The sequence below is a fragment of the Brachyhypopomus gauderio genome, chromosome 7 (assembly GCF_052324685.1).
Source record: "Brachyhypopomus gauderio isolate BG-103 chromosome 7, BGAUD_0.2, whole genome shotgun sequence".
In the NCBI taxonomy this organism is placed as follows: domain Eukaryota; kingdom Metazoa; phylum Chordata; class Actinopteri; order Gymnotiformes; family Hypopomidae; genus Brachyhypopomus; species Brachyhypopomus gauderio.
Genome location: NC_135217.1, coordinates 24,291,678 through 24,310,849, shown reverse-complemented (window position 1 = coordinate 24,310,849; position 19,172 = coordinate 24,291,678). Strand labels below are relative to the sequence as shown.

At 40.7% G+C, this 19,172-nt stretch overlaps 16 non-coding genes across 16 annotated transcripts; all 16 read left to right on the top strand.

Moving 5' to 3' along the window:
- The first annotated feature begins 637 nt into the window (after nt 1–637).
- trnat-ugu (transfer RNA threonine (anticodon UGU)) lies at nt 638–710 on the top strand. Its single transcript has one exon. It is a non-coding gene; the product is annotated as a tRNA-Thr (tRNA).
- A 1,146-nt stretch (nt 711–1,856) lies between these two features.
- trnat-ugu (transfer RNA threonine (anticodon UGU)) lies at nt 1,857–1,929 on the top strand. The gene has a single exon. It is a non-coding gene; the product is annotated as a tRNA-Thr (tRNA).
- A 1,146-nt stretch (nt 1,930–3,075) lies between these two features.
- On the top strand, nt 3,076–3,148 carry trnat-ugu (transfer RNA threonine (anticodon UGU)). The gene has a single exon. It is a non-coding gene; the product is annotated as a tRNA-Thr (tRNA).
- A 1,146-nt stretch (nt 3,149–4,294) lies between these two features.
- trnat-ugu (transfer RNA threonine (anticodon UGU)) lies at nt 4,295–4,367 on the top strand. Its single transcript has one exon. It is a non-coding gene; the product is annotated as a tRNA-Thr (tRNA).
- Nucleotides 4,368–5,513: 1,146 nt separating this feature from the next.
- trnat-ugu (transfer RNA threonine (anticodon UGU)) lies at nt 5,514–5,586 on the top strand. Its single transcript has one exon. It is a non-coding gene; the product is annotated as a tRNA-Thr (tRNA).
- A 1,146-nt stretch (nt 5,587–6,732) lies between these two features.
- Nucleotides 6,733–6,805, top strand: trnat-ugu (transfer RNA threonine (anticodon UGU)). Its single transcript has one exon. It is a non-coding gene; the product is annotated as a tRNA-Thr (tRNA).
- A 1,145-nt stretch (nt 6,806–7,950) lies between these two features.
- On the top strand, nt 7,951–8,023 carry trnat-ugu (transfer RNA threonine (anticodon UGU)). The gene has a single exon. It is a non-coding gene; the product is annotated as a tRNA-Thr (tRNA).
- Nucleotides 8,024–9,168: 1,145 nt separating this feature from the next.
- trnat-ugu (transfer RNA threonine (anticodon UGU)) lies at nt 9,169–9,241 on the top strand. Its single transcript has one exon. It is a non-coding gene; the product is annotated as a tRNA-Thr (tRNA).
- Nucleotides 9,242–10,387: 1,146 nt separating this feature from the next.
- On the top strand, nt 10,388–10,460 carry trnat-ugu (transfer RNA threonine (anticodon UGU)). Its single transcript has one exon. It is a non-coding gene; the product is annotated as a tRNA-Thr (tRNA).
- A 1,145-nt stretch (nt 10,461–11,605) lies between these two features.
- On the top strand, nt 11,606–11,678 carry trnat-ugu (transfer RNA threonine (anticodon UGU)). The gene has a single exon. It is a non-coding gene; the product is annotated as a tRNA-Thr (tRNA).
- A 1,146-nt stretch (nt 11,679–12,824) lies between these two features.
- Nucleotides 12,825–12,897, top strand: trnat-ugu (transfer RNA threonine (anticodon UGU)). The gene has a single exon. It is a non-coding gene; the product is annotated as a tRNA-Thr (tRNA).
- A 1,146-nt stretch (nt 12,898–14,043) lies between these two features.
- On the top strand, nt 14,044–14,116 carry trnat-ugu (transfer RNA threonine (anticodon UGU)). The gene has a single exon. It is a non-coding gene; the product is annotated as a tRNA-Thr (tRNA).
- Nucleotides 14,117–15,262: 1,146 nt separating this feature from the next.
- trnat-ugu (transfer RNA threonine (anticodon UGU)) lies at nt 15,263–15,335 on the top strand. Its single transcript has one exon. It is a non-coding gene; the product is annotated as a tRNA-Thr (tRNA).
- Nucleotides 15,336–16,481: 1,146 nt separating this feature from the next.
- On the top strand, nt 16,482–16,554 carry trnat-ugu (transfer RNA threonine (anticodon UGU)). Its single transcript has one exon. It is a non-coding gene; the product is annotated as a tRNA-Thr (tRNA).
- A 1,146-nt stretch (nt 16,555–17,700) lies between these two features.
- Nucleotides 17,701–17,773, top strand: trnat-ugu (transfer RNA threonine (anticodon UGU)). The gene has a single exon. It is a non-coding gene; the product is annotated as a tRNA-Thr (tRNA).
- A 1,146-nt stretch (nt 17,774–18,919) lies between these two features.
- On the top strand, nt 18,920–18,992 carry trnat-ugu (transfer RNA threonine (anticodon UGU)). Its single transcript has one exon. It is a non-coding gene; the product is annotated as a tRNA-Thr (tRNA).
- Nucleotides 18,993–19,172: the final 180 nt, after the last annotated feature.

Here is a 19,172-nt window from a genome sequence, read left to right as displayed (position 1 = left end):
AACTGAAATGTCTGAACCAACTCACTCCACCTTCCCACTGACCATACAAGGTTTTTGTGAGAGCGACCAGATTTTACTGCCCATATCTCCACATAACCACTGACTTTGTTTTGGGGAGTTGGAAGAACATCATCGGTAGATCCAAATTTGATGTGATTTGGATCCAATACCCATGAGTCTTGTCTGTCTTTAGTTGACATCTCACCATTTCTCAAACTGTCTAGGTGTGTTTGAAACAGCTGAACATTTTTTGACTTGTTCAAGCTCACCTTGAAGTTGATCCAAAAGCTAGCACAGTAGACCAGTCCACAATGCCATGTAGAGCACTTGTGAGGTGTAGTAGTCGGTGTTACTTATTCTACCACCTTCCAGTGCCAAAGTCAAGCAAATTTCGAGTCGTTTTAGCTGTATACAAGTATACTGTGACACAAAATGACACTGTAACAATTTCAGAGGATATATACATTTAGAGGTAAATTATTCAGTGTTTTTATAAATGGTGTGACTTTTGGGTGATAGAATATATCACTGCTGCATTAGCATAGTTAAATACCTACCAGACGGTGCAGATGTGGTTGTGTGTATGTGAATGGGTGAGCCCTTCATGATGACACATAACTATAACGCTTACAGGTAAGGCTCCATAGCTCAGTGGTTAGAGCACTGGTCTTGTAAACCAGGGGTCGCGAGTTCAATTCTCGCTGGGGCCTTTAGGAACTTTTGAGGTCAGAAAAGAGGACATCCAAAGAAAGGTCAGGCTACAAACAAACCGGCATAGTATAAAGTATGAAAAGCTTGCTTACTAGAGTAAGTGAATTATAAGCAAAATGCCGTTCATTGGGCGCAGTTGTCCGCGCTCTCAATGCATGATCGGTGTCACCGGTTCAACAATATCATGATGCATCTGCCCAAATAATCTGTCTTCTTCTTGACTTCAACCACAGATTATCTCTTTCACCTTCTTCTGATAACTCTCGTTTTGCTACTCTTAGCCAATACCCTGCATAATACAATATCATAGTAATAGCCTTCCCACAACTGCCTGTAATTGGTACAAAGGTGTGACCTCTCCAAACACGTGTTTTCACACAGCAAAGAAATTCAACCAGAGACTTAGACCTCCTGTTTTGGTAGGACCAAATTTTGGTTCTTTGGTCTAAAACGTCCAGCGCAACTTTCACACCCACTATTTTGGTCATTTATAAGTTGTATTGGAACAAACTGAAATGTCTGAACCAACTCACTCCACCTTCCCACTGACCATACAAGGTTTTTGTGAGAGCGACCAGATTTTACTGTCCATATCTCCACATAACCACTGACTTTGTTTTGGGGAGTTGGAAGAACATCATCGGTAGACCCAAATTTGATGTGATTTGGATCCAATACCCATGAGTCTTGTCTGTCTTTAGTTGACATCTCACCATTTCTCAAACTGTCTAGGTGTGTTTGAAACAGCTGAACATTTTTTTACTTGTTCAAGCTCACCTTGAAGTTGATCCAAAAGCTAGCACAGTAGACCAGTCCACAATGCCATGTAGAGCACTTGTGAGGTGTAGTAGTCGGTGTTACTTATTCTACCACCTTCCAGTGCCAAAGTCAAGCAAATTTCGAGTCGTTTTAGCTGTATACAAGTATACTGTGACACAAAATGACACTGTAACAATTTCAGAGGATATATACATTTAGAGGTAAATTATTCAGTGTTTTTATAAATGGTGTGACTTTTGGGTGATATAATATATCAGTGCTGCATTAGCATAGTTAAATACCTACCAGACGGTGCAGATGTGGTTGTGTGTATGTGAATGGGTGAGCCCTTCATGATGACACATAACTATAATGCTTACAGGTAAGGCTCCATAGCTCAGTGGTTAGAGCACTGGTCTTGTAAACCAGGGGTTGCGAGTTCAATTCTCGCTGGGGCCTTTAGGAACTTTTGAGGTCAGAAAAGAGGACATCCAAAGAAAGGTCAGTCTACAAACAAACCGGCATAGTATAAAGTATGAAAAGCTTGCTTACAATAGTAAGTGAATTATAAGCAAAATGCTGTTCATTGGGCGCAGTTGTCCGCACTCTCCATGCATGATCGGTGTCACCTGTTCAACAATATCATGATGCATCTGCCCAAATAATCTGTCTTCTTCTTGACTTCAACCAAAGATTATCTCTTTCACCTTCTTCTGATAACTCTCGTTTTGCTACTCTTAGCCAATACCCTGCATAATACAATATCATAGTCATAGCCTTCCCACAACTGCCTGTAATTGGTCCAAAGGTTTGACCTATCCAAACACGTGTTTTCACACAGCAAAGAAATTCAACCATAGACTTAGACCTCCTGTTTTGGTAGGACCAAATTTTGGTTCTTTGGTCTAAAACGTCCAGCGCAACTTTCACACCCACTATTTTGGTCATTTATAAGTTGTATTGGAACAAACTGAAATGTCTGAACCAACTCACTCCACCTTCCCACTGACCATACAAGGTTTTTGTGAGAGCGACCAGATTTTACTGCCCATATCTCCACATAACCACTGACTTTGTTTTGGGGAGTTGGAAGAACATCATCGGTAGATCCAAATTTGATGTGATTTGGATCCAATACCCATGAGTCTTGTCTGTCTTTAGTTGACATCTCACCATTTCTCAAACTGTCTAGGTGTGTTTGAAACAGCTGAACATTTTTTGACTTGTTCAAGCTCACCTTGAAGTTGATCCAAAAGCTAGCACAGTAGACCAGTCCACAATGCCATGTAGAGCACTTGTGAGGTGTAGTAGTCGGTGTTACTTATTCTACCACCTTCCAGTGCCAAAGTCAAGCAAATTTCGAGTCGTTTTAGCTGTATACAAGTATACTGTGACACAAAATGACACTGTAACAATTTCAGAGGATATATACATTTAGAGGTAAATTATTCAGTGTTTTTATAAATGGTGTGACTTTTGGGTGATAGAATATATCACTGCTGCATTAGCATAGTTAAATACCTACCAGACGGTGCAGATGTGGTTGTGTGTATGTGAATGGGTGAGCCCTTCATGATGACACATAACTATAACGCTTACAGGTAAGGCTCCATAGCTCAGTGGTTAGAGCACTGGTCTTGTAAACCAGGGGTCGCGAGTTCAATTCTCGCTGGGGCCTTTAGGAACTTTTGAGGTCAGAAAAGAGGACATCCAAAGAAAGGTCAGGCTACAAACAAACCGGCATAGTATAAAGTATGAAAAGCTTGCTTACAATAGTAAGTGAATTATAAGCAAAATGCCGTTCATTGGGCGCAGTTGTCCGCGCTCTCAATGCATGATCGGTGTCACCGGTTCAACAATATCATGATGCATCTGCCCAAATAATCTGTCTTCTTCTTGACTTCAACCACAGATTATCTCTTTCACCTTCTTCTGATAACTCTCGTTTTGCTACTCTTAGCCAATACCCTGCATAATACAATATCATAGTAATAGCCTTCCCACAACTGCCCGTAATTGGTACAAAGGTGTGACCTCTCCAAACACTTGTTTTCACACAGCAAAGAAATTCAACCAGAGACTTAGACCTCCTGTTTTGGTAGGACCAAATTTTGGTTCTTTGGTCTAAAACGTCCAGCGCAACTTTCACACCCACTATTTTGGTCATTTATAAGTTGTATTGGAACAAACTGAAATGTCTGAACCAACTCACTCCACCTTCCCACTGACCATACAAGGTTTTTGTGAGAGCGACCAGATTTTACTGTCCATATCTCCACATAACCACTGACTTTGTTTTGGGGAGTTGGAAGAACATCATCGGTAGACCCAAATTTGATGTGATTTGGATCCAATACCCATGAGTCTTGTCTGTCTTTAGTTGACATCTCACCATTTCTCAAACTGTCTAGGTGTGTTTGAAACAGCTGAACATTTTTTGACTTGTTCAAGCTCACCTTGAAGTTGATCCAAAAGCTAGCACAGTAGACCAGTCCACAATGCCATGTAGAGCACTTGTGAGGTGTAGTAGTCGGTGTTACTTATTCTACCACCTTCCAGTGCCAAAGTCAAGCAAATTTCGAGTCGTTTTAGCTGTATACAAGTATACTGTGACACAAAATGACACTGTAACAATTTCACAGGATATATACATTTAGAGGTAAATTATTCAGTGTTTTTATAAATGGTGTGACTTTTGGGTGATATAATATATCAGTGCTGCATTAGCATAGTTAAATACCTACCAGACGGTGCAGATGTGGTTGTGTGTATGTGAATGGGTGAGCCCTTCATGATGACACATAACTATAATGCTTACAGGTAAGGCTCCATAGCTCAGTGGTTAGAGCACTGGTCTTGTAAACCAGGGGTTGCGAGTTCAATTCTCGCTGGGGCCTTTAGGAACTTTTGAGGTCAGAAAAGAGGACATCCAAAGAAAGGTCAGTCTACAAACAAACCGGCATAGTATAAAGTATGAAAAGCTTGCTTACAATAGTAAGTGAATTATAAGCAAAATGCTGTTCATTGGGCGCAGTTGTCCGCACTCTCCATGCATGATCGGTGTCACCTGTTCAACAATATCATGATGCATCTGCCCAAATAATCTGTCTTCTTCTTGACTTCAACCACAGATTATCTCTTTCACCTTCTTCTGATAACTCTCGTTTTGCTACTCTTAGCCAATACCTTGCATAATACAATATCATAGTAATAGCCTTCCCACAACTGCCTGTAATTGGTCCAAAGGTTTGACCTCTCCAAACACGTGTTTTCACACAGCAAAGAAATTCAACCAGAGACTTAGACCTCCTGTTTTGGTAGGACCAAATTTTGGTTCTTTGGTCTAAAACGTCCAGCGCAACTTTCACACCCACTATTTTGGTCATTTATAAGTTGTATTGGAACAAACTGAAATGTCTGAACCAACTCACTCCACCTTCCCACTGACCATACAAGGTTTTTGTGAGAGCGACCAGATTTTACTGCCCATATCTCCACATAACCACTGACTTTGTTTTTGGGAGTTGGAAGAACATCATCGGTAGACCCAAATTTGATGTGATTTGGATCCAATACCCATGAGTCTTGTCTGTCTTTAGTTGACATCTCACCATTTCTCAAACTGTCTAGGTGTGTTTGAAACAGCTGAAAATTTTTTTACTTGTTCAAGCTCACCTTGAAGTTGATCCAAAAGCTAGCACAGTAGACCAGTCCACAATGCCATGTAGAGCACTTGTGAGGTGTAGTAGTCGGTGTTACTTATTCTACCACCTTCCAGTGCCAAAGTCAAGCAAATTTCGAGTCGTTTTAGCTGTATACAAGTATACTGTGACACAAAATGACACTGTAACAATTTCAGAGGATATATACATTTAGAGGTAAATTATTCAGTGTTTTTATAAATGGTGTGACTTTTGGGTGATAGAATATATCACTGCTGCATTAGCATAGTTAAATACCTACCAGACGGTGCAGATGTGGTTGTGTGTATGTGAATGGGTGAGCCCTTCATGATGACACATAACTATAACGCTTACAGGTAAGGCTCCATAGCTCAGTGGTTAGAGCACTGGTCTTGTAAACCAGGGGTCGCGAGTTCAACTCTCGCTGGGGCCTTTAGGAACTTTTGAGGTCAGAAAAGAGGACATCCAAAGAAAGGTCAGGCTACAAACAAACCGGCATAGTATAAAGTATGAAAAGCTTGCTTACAATAGTAAGTGAATTATAAGCAAAATGCCGTTCATTGGGCGCAGTTGTCCGCACTCTCCATGCATGATCGGTGTCACCTGTTCAACAATATCATGATGCATCTGCCCAAATAATCTGTCTTCTTCTTGACTTCAACCAAAGATTATCTCTTTCACCTTCTTCTGATAACTCTCGTTTTGCTACTCTTAGCCAATACCCTGCATAATACAATATCATAGTCATAGCCTTCCCACAACTGCCTGTAATTGGTCCAAAGGTTTGACCTATCCAAACACGTGTTTTCACACAGCAAAGAAATTCAACCATAGACTTAGACCTCCTGTTTTGGTAGGACCAAATTTTGGTTCTTTGGTCTAAAACGTCCAGCGCAACTTTCACACCCACTATTTTGGTCATTTATAAGTTGTATTGGAACAAACTGAAATGTCTGAACCAACTCACTCCACCTTCCCACTGACCATACAAGGTTTTTGTGAGAGCGACCAGATTTTACTGCCCATATCTCCACATAACCACTGACTTTGTTTTGGGGAGTTGGAAGAACATCATCGGTAGACCCAAATTTGATGTGATTTGGATCCAATACCCATGAGTCTTGTCTGTCTTTAGTTGACATCTCACCATTTCTCAAACTGTCTAGGTGTGTTTGAAACAGCTGAACATTTTTTGACTTGTTCAAGCTCACCTTGAAGTTGATCCAAAAGCTAGCACAGTAGACCAGTCCACAATGCCATGTAGAGCACTTGTGAGGTGTAGTAGTCAGTGTTACTTATTCTACCACCTTCCAGTGCCAAAGTCAAGCAAATTTCGAGTCGTTTTAGCTGTATACAAGTATACTGTGACACAAAATGACACTGTAACAATTTCAGAGGATATATACATTTAGAGGTAAATTATTCAGTGTTTTTATAAATGGTGTGACTTTTGGGTGATATAATATATCACTGCTGCATTAGCATAGTTAAATACCTACCAGACGGTGCAGATGTGGTTGTGTGTATGTGAATGGGTGAGCCCTTCATGATGACACATAACTATAATGCTTACAGGTAAGGCTCCATAGCTCAGTGGTTAGAGCACTGGTCTTGTAAACCAGGGGTCGCGAGTTCAATTCTCGCTGGGGCCTTTAGGAACTTTTGAGGTCAGAAAAGAGGACATCCAAAGAAAGGTCAGTCTACAAACAAACCGGCATAGTATAAAGTATGAAAAGCTTGCTTACAATAGTAAGTGAATTATAAGCAAAATGCCGTTCATTGGGCGCAGTTGTCCGCACTCTCCATGCATGATCGGTGTCACCTGTTCAACAATATCATGATGCATCTGCCCAAATAATCTGTCTTCTTCTTGACTTCAACCAAAGATTATCTCTTTCACCTTCTTCTGATAACTCTCGTTTTGCTACTCTTAGCCAATACCCTGCATAATACAATATCATAGTCATAGCCTTCCCACAACTGCCTGTAATTGGTCCAAAGGTTTGACCTATCCAAACACGTGTTTTCACACAGCAAAGAAATTCAACCATAGACTTAGACCTCCTGTTTTGGTAGGACCAAATTTTGGTTCTTTGGTCTAAAATGTCCAGCGCAACTTTCACACCCACTATTTTGGTCATTTATAAGTTGTATTGGAACAAACTGAAATGTCTGAACCAACTCACTCCACCTTCCCACTGACCATACAAGGTTTTTGTGAGAGCGACCAGATTTTACTGCCCATATCTCCACATAACCACTGACTTTGTTTTGGGGAGTTGGAAGAACATCATCGGTAGACCCAAATTTGATGTGATTTGGATCCAATACCCATGAGTCTTGTCTGTCTTTAGTTGACATCTCACCATTTCTCAAACTGTCTAGGTGTGTTTGAAACAGCTGAACATTTTTTGACTTGTTCAAGCTCACCTTGAAGTTGATCCAAAAGCTAGCACAGTAGACCAGTCCACAATGCCATGTAGAGCACTTGTGAGGTGTAGTAGTCGGTGTTACTTATTCTACCACCTTCCAGTGCCAAAGTCAAGCAAATTTCGAGTCGTTTTAGCTGTATACAAGTATACTGTGACACAAAATGACACTGTAACAATTTCAGAGGATATATACATTTAGAGGTAAATTATTCAGTGTTTTTATAAATGGTGTGACTTTTGGGTGATAGAATATATCACTGCTGCATTAGCATAGTTAAATACCTACCAGACGGTGCGATGTGGTTGTGTGTATGTGAATGGGTGAGCCCTTCATGATGACACATAACTATAATGCTTACAGGTAAGGCTCCATAGCTCAGTGGTTAGAGCACTGGTCTTGTAAACCAGGGGTTGCGAGTTCAATTCTCGCTGGGGCCTTTAGGAACTTTTGAGGTCAGAAAAGAGGACATCCAAAGAAAGGTCAGTCTACAAACAAACCGTCATAGTATAAAGTATGAAAAGCTTGCTTACAATAGTAAGTGAATTATAAGCAAAATGCCGTTCATTGGGCGCAGTTGTCCGCACTCTCCATGCATGATCGGTGTCACCTGTTCAACAATATCATGATGCATCTGCCCAAATAATCTGTCTTCTTCTTGACTTCAACCAAAGATTATCTCTTTCACCTTCTTCTGATAACTCTCGTTTTGCTACTCTTAGCCAATACCCTGCATAATACAATATCATAGTCATAGCCTTCCCACAACTGCCTGTAATTGGTCCAAAGGTTTGACCTATCCAAACACGTGTTTTCACACAGCAAAGAAATTCAACCATAGACTTAGACCTCCTGTTTTGGTAGGACCAAATTTTGGTTCTTTGGTCTAAAATGTCCAGCGCAACTTTCACACCCACTATTTTGGTCATTTATAAGTTGTATTGGAACAAACTGAAATGTCTGAACCAACTCACTCCACCTTCCCACTGACCATACAAGGTTTTTGTGAGAGCGACCAGATTTTACTGCCCATATCTCCACATAACCACTGACTTTGTTTTGGGGAGTTGGAAGAACATCATCGGTAGACCCAAATTTGATGTGATTTGGATCCAATACCCATGAGTCTTGTCTGTCTTTAGTTGACATCTCACCATTTCTCAAACTGTCTAGGTGTGTTTGAAACAGCTGAACATTTTTTGACTTGTTCAAGCTCACCTTGAAGTTGATCCAAAAGCTAGCACAGTAGACCAGTCCACAATGCCATGTAGAGCACTTGTGAGGTGTAGTAGTCGGTGTTACTTATTCTACCACCTTCCAGTGCCAAAGTCAAGCAAATTTCGAGTCGTTTTAGCTGTATACAAGTATACTGTGACACAAAATGACACTGTAACAATTTCAGAGGATATATACATTTAGAGGTAAATTATTCAGTGTTTTTATAAATGGTGTGACTTTTGGGTGATAGAATATATCACTGCTGCATTAGCATAGTTAAATACCTACCAGACGGTGCGATGTGGTTGTGTGTATGTGAATGGGTGAGCCCTTCATGATGACACATAACTATAATGCTTACAGGTAAGGCTCCATAGCTCAGTGGTTAGAGCACTGGTCTTGTAAACCAGGGGTTGCGAGTTCAATTCTCGCTGGGGCCTTTAGGAACTTTTGAGGTCAGAAAACAGGACATCCAAAGAAAGGTCAGTCTACAAACAAACCGTCATAGTATAAAGTATGAAAAGCTTGCTTACAATAGTAAGTGAATTATAAGCAAAATGCCGTTCATTGGGCGCAGTTGTCCGCACTCTCCATGCATGATCGGTGTCACCTGTTCAACAATATCATGATGCATCTGCCCAAATAATCTGTCTTCTTCTTGACTTCAACCAAAGATTATCTCTTTCACCTTCTTCTGATAACTCTCGTTTTGCTACTCTTAGCCAATACCCTGCATAATACAATATCATAGTCATAGCCTTCCCACAACTGCCTGTAATTGGTCCAAAGGTTTGACCTATCCAAACACGTGTTTTCACACAGCAAAGAAATTCAACCATAGACTTAGACCTCCTGTTTTGGTAGGACCAAATTTTGGTTCTTTGGTCTAAAACGTCCAGCGCAACTTTCACACCCACTATTTTGGTCATTTATAAGTTGTATTGGAACAAACTGAAATGTCTGAACCAACTCACTCCACCTTCCCACTGACCATACAAGGTTTTTGTGAGAGCGACCAGATTTTACTGCCCATATCTCCACATAACCACTGACTTTGTTTTGGGGAGTTGGAAGAACATCATCGGTAGACCCAAATTTGATGTGATTTGGATCCAATACCCATGAGTCTTGTCTGTCTTTAGTTGACATCTCACCATTTCTCAAACTGTCTAGGTGTGTTTGAAACAGCTGAACATTTTTTGACTTGTTCAAGCTCACCTTGAAGTTGATCCAAAAGCTAGCACAGTAGACCAGTCCACAATGCCATGTAGAGCACTTGTGAGGTGTAGTAGTCGGTGTTACTTATTCTACCACCTTCCAGTGCCAAAGTCAAGCAAATTTCGAGTCGTTTTAGCTGTATACAAGTATACTGTGACACAAAATGACACTGTAACAATTTCAGAGGATATATACATTTAGAGGTAAATTATTCAGTGTTTTTATAAATGGTGTGACTTTTGGGTGATATAATATATCACTGCTGCATTAGCATAGTTAAATACCTACCAGACGGTGCAGATGTGGTTGTGTGTATGTGAATGGGTGAGCCCTTCATGATGACACATAACTATAATGCTTACAGGTAAGGCTCCATAGCTCAGTGGTTAGAGCACTGGTCTTGTAAACCAGGGGTCGCGAGTTCAATTCTCGCTGGGGCCTTTAGGAACTTTTGAGGTCAGAAAAGAGGACATCCAAAGAAAGGTCAGTCTACAAACAAACCGGCATAGTATAAAGTATGAAAAGCTTGCTTACAATAGTAAGTGAATTATAAGCAAAATGCCGTTCATTGGGCGCAGTTGTCCGCACTCTCCATGCATGATCGGTGTCACCTGTTCAACAATATCATGATGCATCTGCCCAAATAATCTGTCTTCTTCTTGACTTCAACCAAAGATTATCTCTTTCACCTTCTTCTGATAACTCTCGTTTTGCTACTCTTAGCCAATACCCTGCATAATACAATATCATAGTCATAGCCTTCCCACAACTGCCTGTAATTGGTCCAAAGGTTTGACCTATCCAAACACGTGTTTTCACACAGCAAAGAAATTCAACCATAGACTTAGACCTCCTGTTTTGGTAGGACCAAATTTTGGTTCTTTGGTCTAAAATGTCCAGCGCAACTTTCACACCCACTATTTTGGTCATTTATAAGTTGTATTGGAACAAACTGAAATGTCTGAACCAACTCACTCCACCTTCCCACTGACCATACAAGGTTTTTGTGAGAGCGACCAGATTTTACTGCCCATATCTCCACATAACCACTGACTTTGTTTTGGGGAGTTGGAAGAACATCATCGGTAGACCCAAATTTGATGTGATTTGGATCCAATACCCATGAGTCTTGTCTGTCTTTAGTTGACATCTCACCATTTCTCAAACTGTCTAGGTGTGTTTGAAACAGCTGAACATTTTTTGACTTGTTCAAGCTCACCTTGAAGTTGATCCAAAAGCTAGCACAGTAGACCAGTCCACAATGCCATGTAGAGCACTTGTGAGGTGTAGTAGTCGGTGTTACTTATTCTACCACCTTCCAGTGCCAAAGTCAAGCAAATTTCGAGTCGTTTTAGCTGTATACAAGTATACTGTGACACAAAATGACACTGTAACAATTTCAGAGGATATATACATTTAGAGGTAAATTATTCAGTGTTTTTATAAATGGTGTGACTTTTGGGTGATAGAATATATCACTGCTGCATTAGCATAGTTAAATACCTACCAGACGGTGCGATGTGGTTGTGTGTATGTGAATGGGTGAGCCCTTCATGATGACACATAACTATAATGCTTACAGGTAAGGCTCCATAGCTCAGTGGTTAGAGCACTGGTCTTGTAAACCAGGGGTTGCGAGTTCAATTCTCGCTGGGGCCTTTAGGAACTTTTGAGGTCAGAAAACAGGACATCCAAAGAAAGGTCAGTCTACAAACAAACCGTCATAGTATAAAGTATGAAAAGCTTGCTTACAATAGTAAGTGAATTATAAGCAAAATGCCGTTCATTGGGCGCAGTTGTCCGCACTCTCCATGCATGATCGGTGTCACCTGTTCAACAATATCATGATGCATCTGCCCAAATAATCTGTCTTCTTCTTGACTTCAACCAAAGATTATCTCTTTCACCTTCTTCTGATAACTCTCGTTTTGCTACTCTTAGCCAATACCCTGCATAATACAATATCATAGTCATAGCCTTCCCACAACTGCCTGTAATTGGTCCAAAGGTTTGACCTATCCAAACACGTGTTTTCACACAGCAAAGAAATTCAACCATAGACTTAGACCTCCTGTTTTGGTAGGACCAAATTTTGGTTCTTTGGTCTAAAACGTCCAGCGCAACTTTCACACCCACTATTTTGGTCATTTATAAGTTGTATTGGAACAAACTGAAATGTCTGAACCAACTCACTCCACCTTCCCACTGACCATACAAGGTTTTTGTGAGAGCGACCAGATTTTACTGCCCATATCTCCACATAACCACTGACTTTGTTTTGGGGAGTTGGAAGAACATCATCGGTAGATCCAAATTTGATGTGATTTGGATCCAATACCCATGAGTCTTGTCTGTCTTTAGTTGACATCTCACCATTTCTCAAACTGTCTAGGTGTGTTTGAAACAGCTGAACATTTTTTTACTTGTTCAAGCTCACCTTGAAGTTGATCCAAAAGCTAGCACAGTAGACCAGTCCACAATGCCATGTAGAGCACTTGTGAGGTGTAGTAGTCGGTGTTACTTATTCTACCACCTTCCAGTGCCAAAGTCAAGCAAATTTCGAGTCGTTTTAGCTGTATACAAGTATACTGTGACACAAAATGACACTGTAACAATTTCAGAGGATATATACATTTAGAGGTAAATTATTCAGTGTTTTTATAAATGGTGTGACTTTTGGGTGATAGAATATATTACTGTTGCATTAGCATAGTTAAATACCTACCAGACGGTGCAGATGTGGTTGTGTGTATGTGAATGGGTGAGCCCTTCATGATGACACATAACTATAACGCTTACAGGTAAGGCTCCATAGCTCAGTGGTTAGAGCACTGGTCTTGTAAACCAGGGGTCGCGAGTTCAATTCTTGCTGGGGCCTTTAGGAACTTTTGAGGTCAGAAAAGAGGACATCCAAAGAAAGGTCAGGCTACAAACAAACCGGCATAGTATAAAGTATGAAAAGCTTGCTTACAATAGTAAGTGAATTATAAGCAAAATGCCGTTCATTGGGCGCAGTTGTCCGCGCTCTCAATGCATGATCGGTGTCACCGGTTCAACAATATCATGATGCATCTGCCCAAATAATCTGTCTTCTTCTTGACTTCAACCACAGATTATCTCTTTCACCTTCTTCTGATAACTCTCGTTTTGCTACTCTTAGCCAATACCCTGCATAATACAATATCATAGTAATAGCCTTCCCACAACTGCCTGTAATTGGTACAAAGGTGTGACCTCTCCAAACACGTGTTTTCACACAGCAAAGAAATTCAACCAGAGACTTAGACCTCCTGTTTTGGTAGGACCAAATTTTGGTTCTTTGGTCTAAAACGTCCAGCGCAACTTTCACACCCACTATTTTGGTCATTTATAAGTTGTATTGGAACAAACTGAAATGTCTGAACCAACTCACTCCACCTTCCCACTGACCATACAAGGTTTTTGTGAGAGCGACCAGATTTTACTGTCCATATCTCCACATAACCACTGACTTTGTTTTGGGGAGTTGGAAGAACATCATCGGTAGACCCAAATTTGATGTGATTTGGATCCAATACCCATGAGTCTTGTCTGTCTTTAGTTGACATCTCACCATTTCTCAAACTGTCTAGGTGTGTTTGAAACAGCTGAACATTTTTTGACTTGTTCAAGCTCACCTTGAAGTTGATCCAAAAGCTAGCACAGTAGACCAGTCCACAATGCCATGTAGAGCACTTGTGAGGTGTAGTAGTCGGTGTTACTTATTCTACCACCTTCCAGTGCCAAAGTCAAGCAAATTTCGAGTCGTTTTAGCTGTATACAAGTATACTGTGACACAAAATGACACTGTAACAATTTCAGAGGATATATACATTTAGAGGTAAATTATTCAGTGTTTTTATAAATGGTGTGACTTTTGGGTGATATAATATATCAGTGCTGCATTAGCATAGTTAAATACCTACCAGACGGTGCAGATGTGGTTGTGTGTATGTGAATGGGTGAGCCCTTCATGATGACACATAACTATAATGCTTACAGGTAAGGCTCCATAGCTCAGTGGTTAGAGCACTGGTCTTGTAAACCAGGGGTTGCGAGTTCAATTCTCGCTGGGGCCTTTAGGAACTTTTGAGGTCAGAAAAGAGGACATCCAAAGAAAGGTCAGTCTACAAACAAACCGGCATAGTATAAAGTATGAAAAGCTTGCTTACAATAGTAAGTGAATTATAAGCAAAATGCCGTTCATTGGGCGCAGTTGTCCGCGCTCTCAATGCATGATCGGTGTCACCGGTTCAACAATATCATGATGCATCTGCCCAAATAATCTGTCTTCTTCTTGACTTCAACCACAGATTATCTCTTTCACCTTCTTCTGATAACTCTCGTTTTGCTACTCTTAGCCAATACCCTGCATAATACAATATCATAGTAATAGCCTTCCCACAACTGCCTGTAATTGGTACAAAGGTGTGACCTCTCCAAACACGTGTTTTCACACAGCAAAGAAATTCAACCAGAGACTTAGACCTCCTGTTTTGGTAGGACCAAATTTTGGTTCTTTGGTCTAAAACGTCCAGCGCAACTTTCACACCCACTATTTTGGTCATTTATAAGTTGTATTGGAACAAACTGAAATGTCTGAACCAACTCACTCCACCTTCCCACTGACCATACAAGGTTTTTGTGAGAGCGACCAGATTTTACTGCCCATATCTCCACATAACCACTGACTTTGTTTTGGGGAGTTGGAAGAACATCATCGGTAGATCCAAATTTGATGTGATTTGGATCCAATACCCATGAGTCTTGTCTGTCTTTAGTTGACATCTCACCATTTCTCAAACTGTCTAGGTGTGTTTGAAACAGCTGAACATTTTTTGACTTGTTCAAGCTCACCTTGAAGTTGATCCAAAAGCTAGCACAGTAGACCAGTCCACAATGCCATGTAGAGCACTTGTGAGGTGTAGTAGTCGGTGTTACTTATTCTACCACCTTCCAGTGCCAAAGTCAAGCAAATTTCGAGTCGTTTTAGCTGTATACAAGTATACTGTGACACAAAATGACACTGTAACAATTTCAGAGGATATATACATTTAGAGGTAAATTATTCAGTGTTTTTATAAATGGTGTGACTTTTGGGTGATAGAATATATTACTGTTGCATTAGCATAGTTAAATACCTACCAGACGGTGCAGATGTGGTTGTGTGTATGTGAATGGGTGAGCCCTTCATGATGACACATAACTATAACGCTTACAGGTAAGGCTCCATAGCTCAGTGGTTAGAGCACTGGTCTTGTAAACCAGGGGTCGCGAGTTCAATTCTCGCTGGGGCCTTTAGGAACTTTTGAGGTCAGAAAAGAGGACATCCAAAGAAAGGTCAGGCTACAAACAAACCGGCATAGTATAAAGTATGAAAAGCTTGCTTACAATAGTAAGTGAATTATAAGCAAAATGCCGTTCATTGGGCGCAGTTGTCCGCGCTCTCAATGCATGATCGGTGTCACCGGTTCAACAATATCATGATGCATCTGCCCAAATAATCTGTCTTCTTCTTGACTTCAACCACAGATTATCTCTTTCACCTTCTTCTGATAACTCTCGTTTTGCTACTCTTAGCCAATACCCTGCATAATACAATATCATAGTCATAGCCTTCCCACAACTGCCTGTAATTGGTACAAAGGTGTGACCTCTCCAAACACGTGTTTTCACACAGCAAAGAAATTCAACCAGAGACTTAGACCTCCTGTTTTGGTAGGACCAAATTTTGGTTCTTTGGTCTAAAACGTCCAGCGCAACTTTCACACCCACTATTTTGGTCATTTATAAGTTGTATTGGAACAAACTGAAATGTCTGAACCAACTCACTCCACCTTCCCACTGACCATACAAGGTTTTTGTGAGAGCGACCAGATTTTACTGTCCATATCTCCACATAACCACTGACTTTGTTTTGGGGAGTTGGAAGAACATCATCGGTAGACCCAAATTTGATGTGATTTGGATCCAATACCCATGAGTCTTGTCTGTCTTTAGTTGACATCTCACCATTTCTCAAACTGTCTAGGTGTGTTTGAAACAGCTGAACATTTTTTGACTTGTTCAAGCTCACCTTGAAGTTGATCCAAAAGCTAGCACAGTAGACCAGTCCACAATGCCATGTAGAGCACTTGTGAGGTGTAGTAGTCGGTGTTACTTATTCTACCACCTTCCAGTGCCAAAGTCAAGCAAATTTCGAGTCGTTTTAGCTGTATACAAGTATACTGTGACACAAAATGACACTGTAACAATTTCAGAGGATATATACATTTAGAGGTAAATTATTCAGTGTTTTTATAAATGGTGTGACTTTTGGGTGATATAATATATCAGTGCTGCATTAGCATAGTTAAATACCTACCAGACGGTGCAGATGTGGTTGTGTGTATGTGAATGGGTGAGCCCTTCATGATGACACATAACTATAATGCTTACAGGTAAGGCTCCATAGCTCAGTGGTTAGAGCACTGGTCTTGTAAACCAGGGGTTGCGAGTTCAATTCTCGCTGGGGCCTTTAGGAACTTTTGAGGTCAGAAAAGAGGACATCCAAAGAAAGGTCAGTCTACAAACAAACCGGCATAGTATAAAGTATGAAAAGCTTGCTTACAATAGTAAGTGAATTATAAGCAAAATGCTGTTCATTGGGCGCAGTTGTCCGCACTCTCCATGCATGATCGGTGTCACCTGTTCAACAATATCATGATGCATCTGCCCAAATAATCTGTCTTCTTCTTGACTTCAACCAAAGATTATCTCTTTCACCTTCTTCTGATAACTCTCGTTTTGCTACTCTTAGCCAATACCCTGCATAATACAATATCATAGTCATAGCCTTCCCACAACTGCCTGTAATTGGTCCAAAGGTTTGACCTATCCAAACACGTGTTTTCACACAGCAAAGAAATTCAACCATAGACTTAGACCTCCTGTTTTGGTAGGACCAAATTTTGGTTCTTTGGTCTAAAACGTCCAGCGCAACTTTCACACCCACTATTTTGGTCATTTATAAGTTGTATTGGAACAAACTGAAATGTCTGAACCAACTCACTCCACCTTCCCACTGACCATACAAGGTTTTTGTGAGAGCGACCAGATTTTACTGCCCATATCTCCACATAACCACTGACTTTGTTTTGGGGAGTTGGAAGAACATCATCGGTAGATCCAAATTTGATGTGATTTGGATCCAATACCCATGAGTCTTGTCTGTCTTTAGTTGACATCTCACCATTTCTCAAACTGTCTAGGTGTGTTTGAAACAGCTGAACATTTTTTTACTTGTTCAAGCTCACCTTGAAGTTGATCCAAAAGCTAGCACAGTAGACCAGTCCACAATGCCATGTAGAGCACTTGTGAGGTGTAGTAGTCGGTGTTACTTATTCTACCACCTTCCAGTGCCAAAGTCAAGCAAATTTCGAGTCGTTTTAGCTGTATACAAGTATACTGTGACACAAAATGACACTGTAACAATTTCAGAGGATATATACATTTAGAGGTAAATTATTCAGTGTTTTTATAAATGGTGTGACTTTTGGGTGATAGAATATATTACTGTTGCATTAGCATAGTTAAATACCTACCAGACGGTGCAGATGTGGTTGTGTGTATGTGAATGGGTGAGCCCTTCATGATGACACATAACTATAACGCTTACAGGTAAGGCTCCATAGCTCAGTGGTTAGAGCACTGGTCTTGTAAACCAGGGGTCGCGAGTTCAATTCTCGCTGGGGCCTTTAGGAACTTTTGAGGTCAGAAAAGAGGACATCCAAAGAAAGGTCAGGCTACAAACAAACCGGCATAGTATAAAGTATGAAAAGCTTGCTTACAATAGTAAGTGAATTATAAGCAAAATGCCGTTCATTGGGCGCAGTTGTCCGCGCTCTCAATGCATGATCGGTGTCACCGGTTCAACAATATCATGATGCATCTGCCCAAATAATCTGTCTTCTTCTTGACTTCAACCACAGATTATCTCTTTCACCTTCTTCTGATAACTCTCGTTTTGCTACTCTTAGCCAATACCCTGCATAATACAATATCATAGTAATAGCCTTCCCACAACTGCCTGTAATTGGTACAAAGGTGTGACCTCTCCAAACACGTGTTTTCACACAGCAAAGAAATTCAACCAGAGACTTAGACCTCCTGTTTTGGTAGGACCAAATTTTGGTTCTTTGGTCTAAAACGTCCAGCGCAACTTTCACACCCACTATTTTGGTCATTTATAAGTTGTATTGGAACAAACTGAAATGTCTGAACCAACTCACTCCACCTTCCCACTGACCATACAAGGTTTTTGTGAGAGCGACCAGATTTTACTGTCCATATCTCCACATAACCACTGACTTTGTTTTGGGGAGTTGGAAGAACATCATCGGTAGACCCAAATTTGATGTGATTTGGATCCAATACCCATGAGTCTTGTCTGTCTTTAGTTGACATCTCACCATTTCTCAAACTGTCTAGGTGTGTTTGAAACAGCTGAACATTTTTTTACTTGTTCAAGCTCACCTTGAAGTTGATCCAAAAGCTAGCACAGTAGACCAGTCCACAATGCCATGTAGAGCACTTGTGAGGTGTAGTAGTCGGTGTTACTTATTCTACCACCTTCCAGTGCCAAAGTCAAGCAAATTTCGAGTCGTTTTAGCTGTATACAAGTATACTGTGACACAAAATGACACTGTAACAATTTCAGAGGATATATACATTTAGAGGTAAATTATTCAGTGTTTTTATAAATGGTGTGACTTTTGGGTGATATAATATATCAGTGCTGCATTAGCATAGTTAAATACCTACCAGACGGTGCAGATGTGGTTGTGTGTATGTGAATGGGTGAGCCCTTCATGATGACACATAACTATAATGCTTACAGGTAAGGCTCCATAGCTCAGTGGTTAGAGCACTGGTCTTGTAAACCAGGGGTCGCGAGTTCAATTCTTGCTGGGGCCTTTAGGAACTTTTGAGGTCAGAAAAGAGGACATCCAAAGAAAGGTCAGGCTACAAACAAACCGGCATAGTATAAAGTATGAAAAGCTTGCTTACAATAGTAAGTGAATTATAAGCAAAATGCCGTTCATTGGGCGCAGTTGTCCGCACTCTCCATGCATGATCGGTGTCACCTGTTCAACA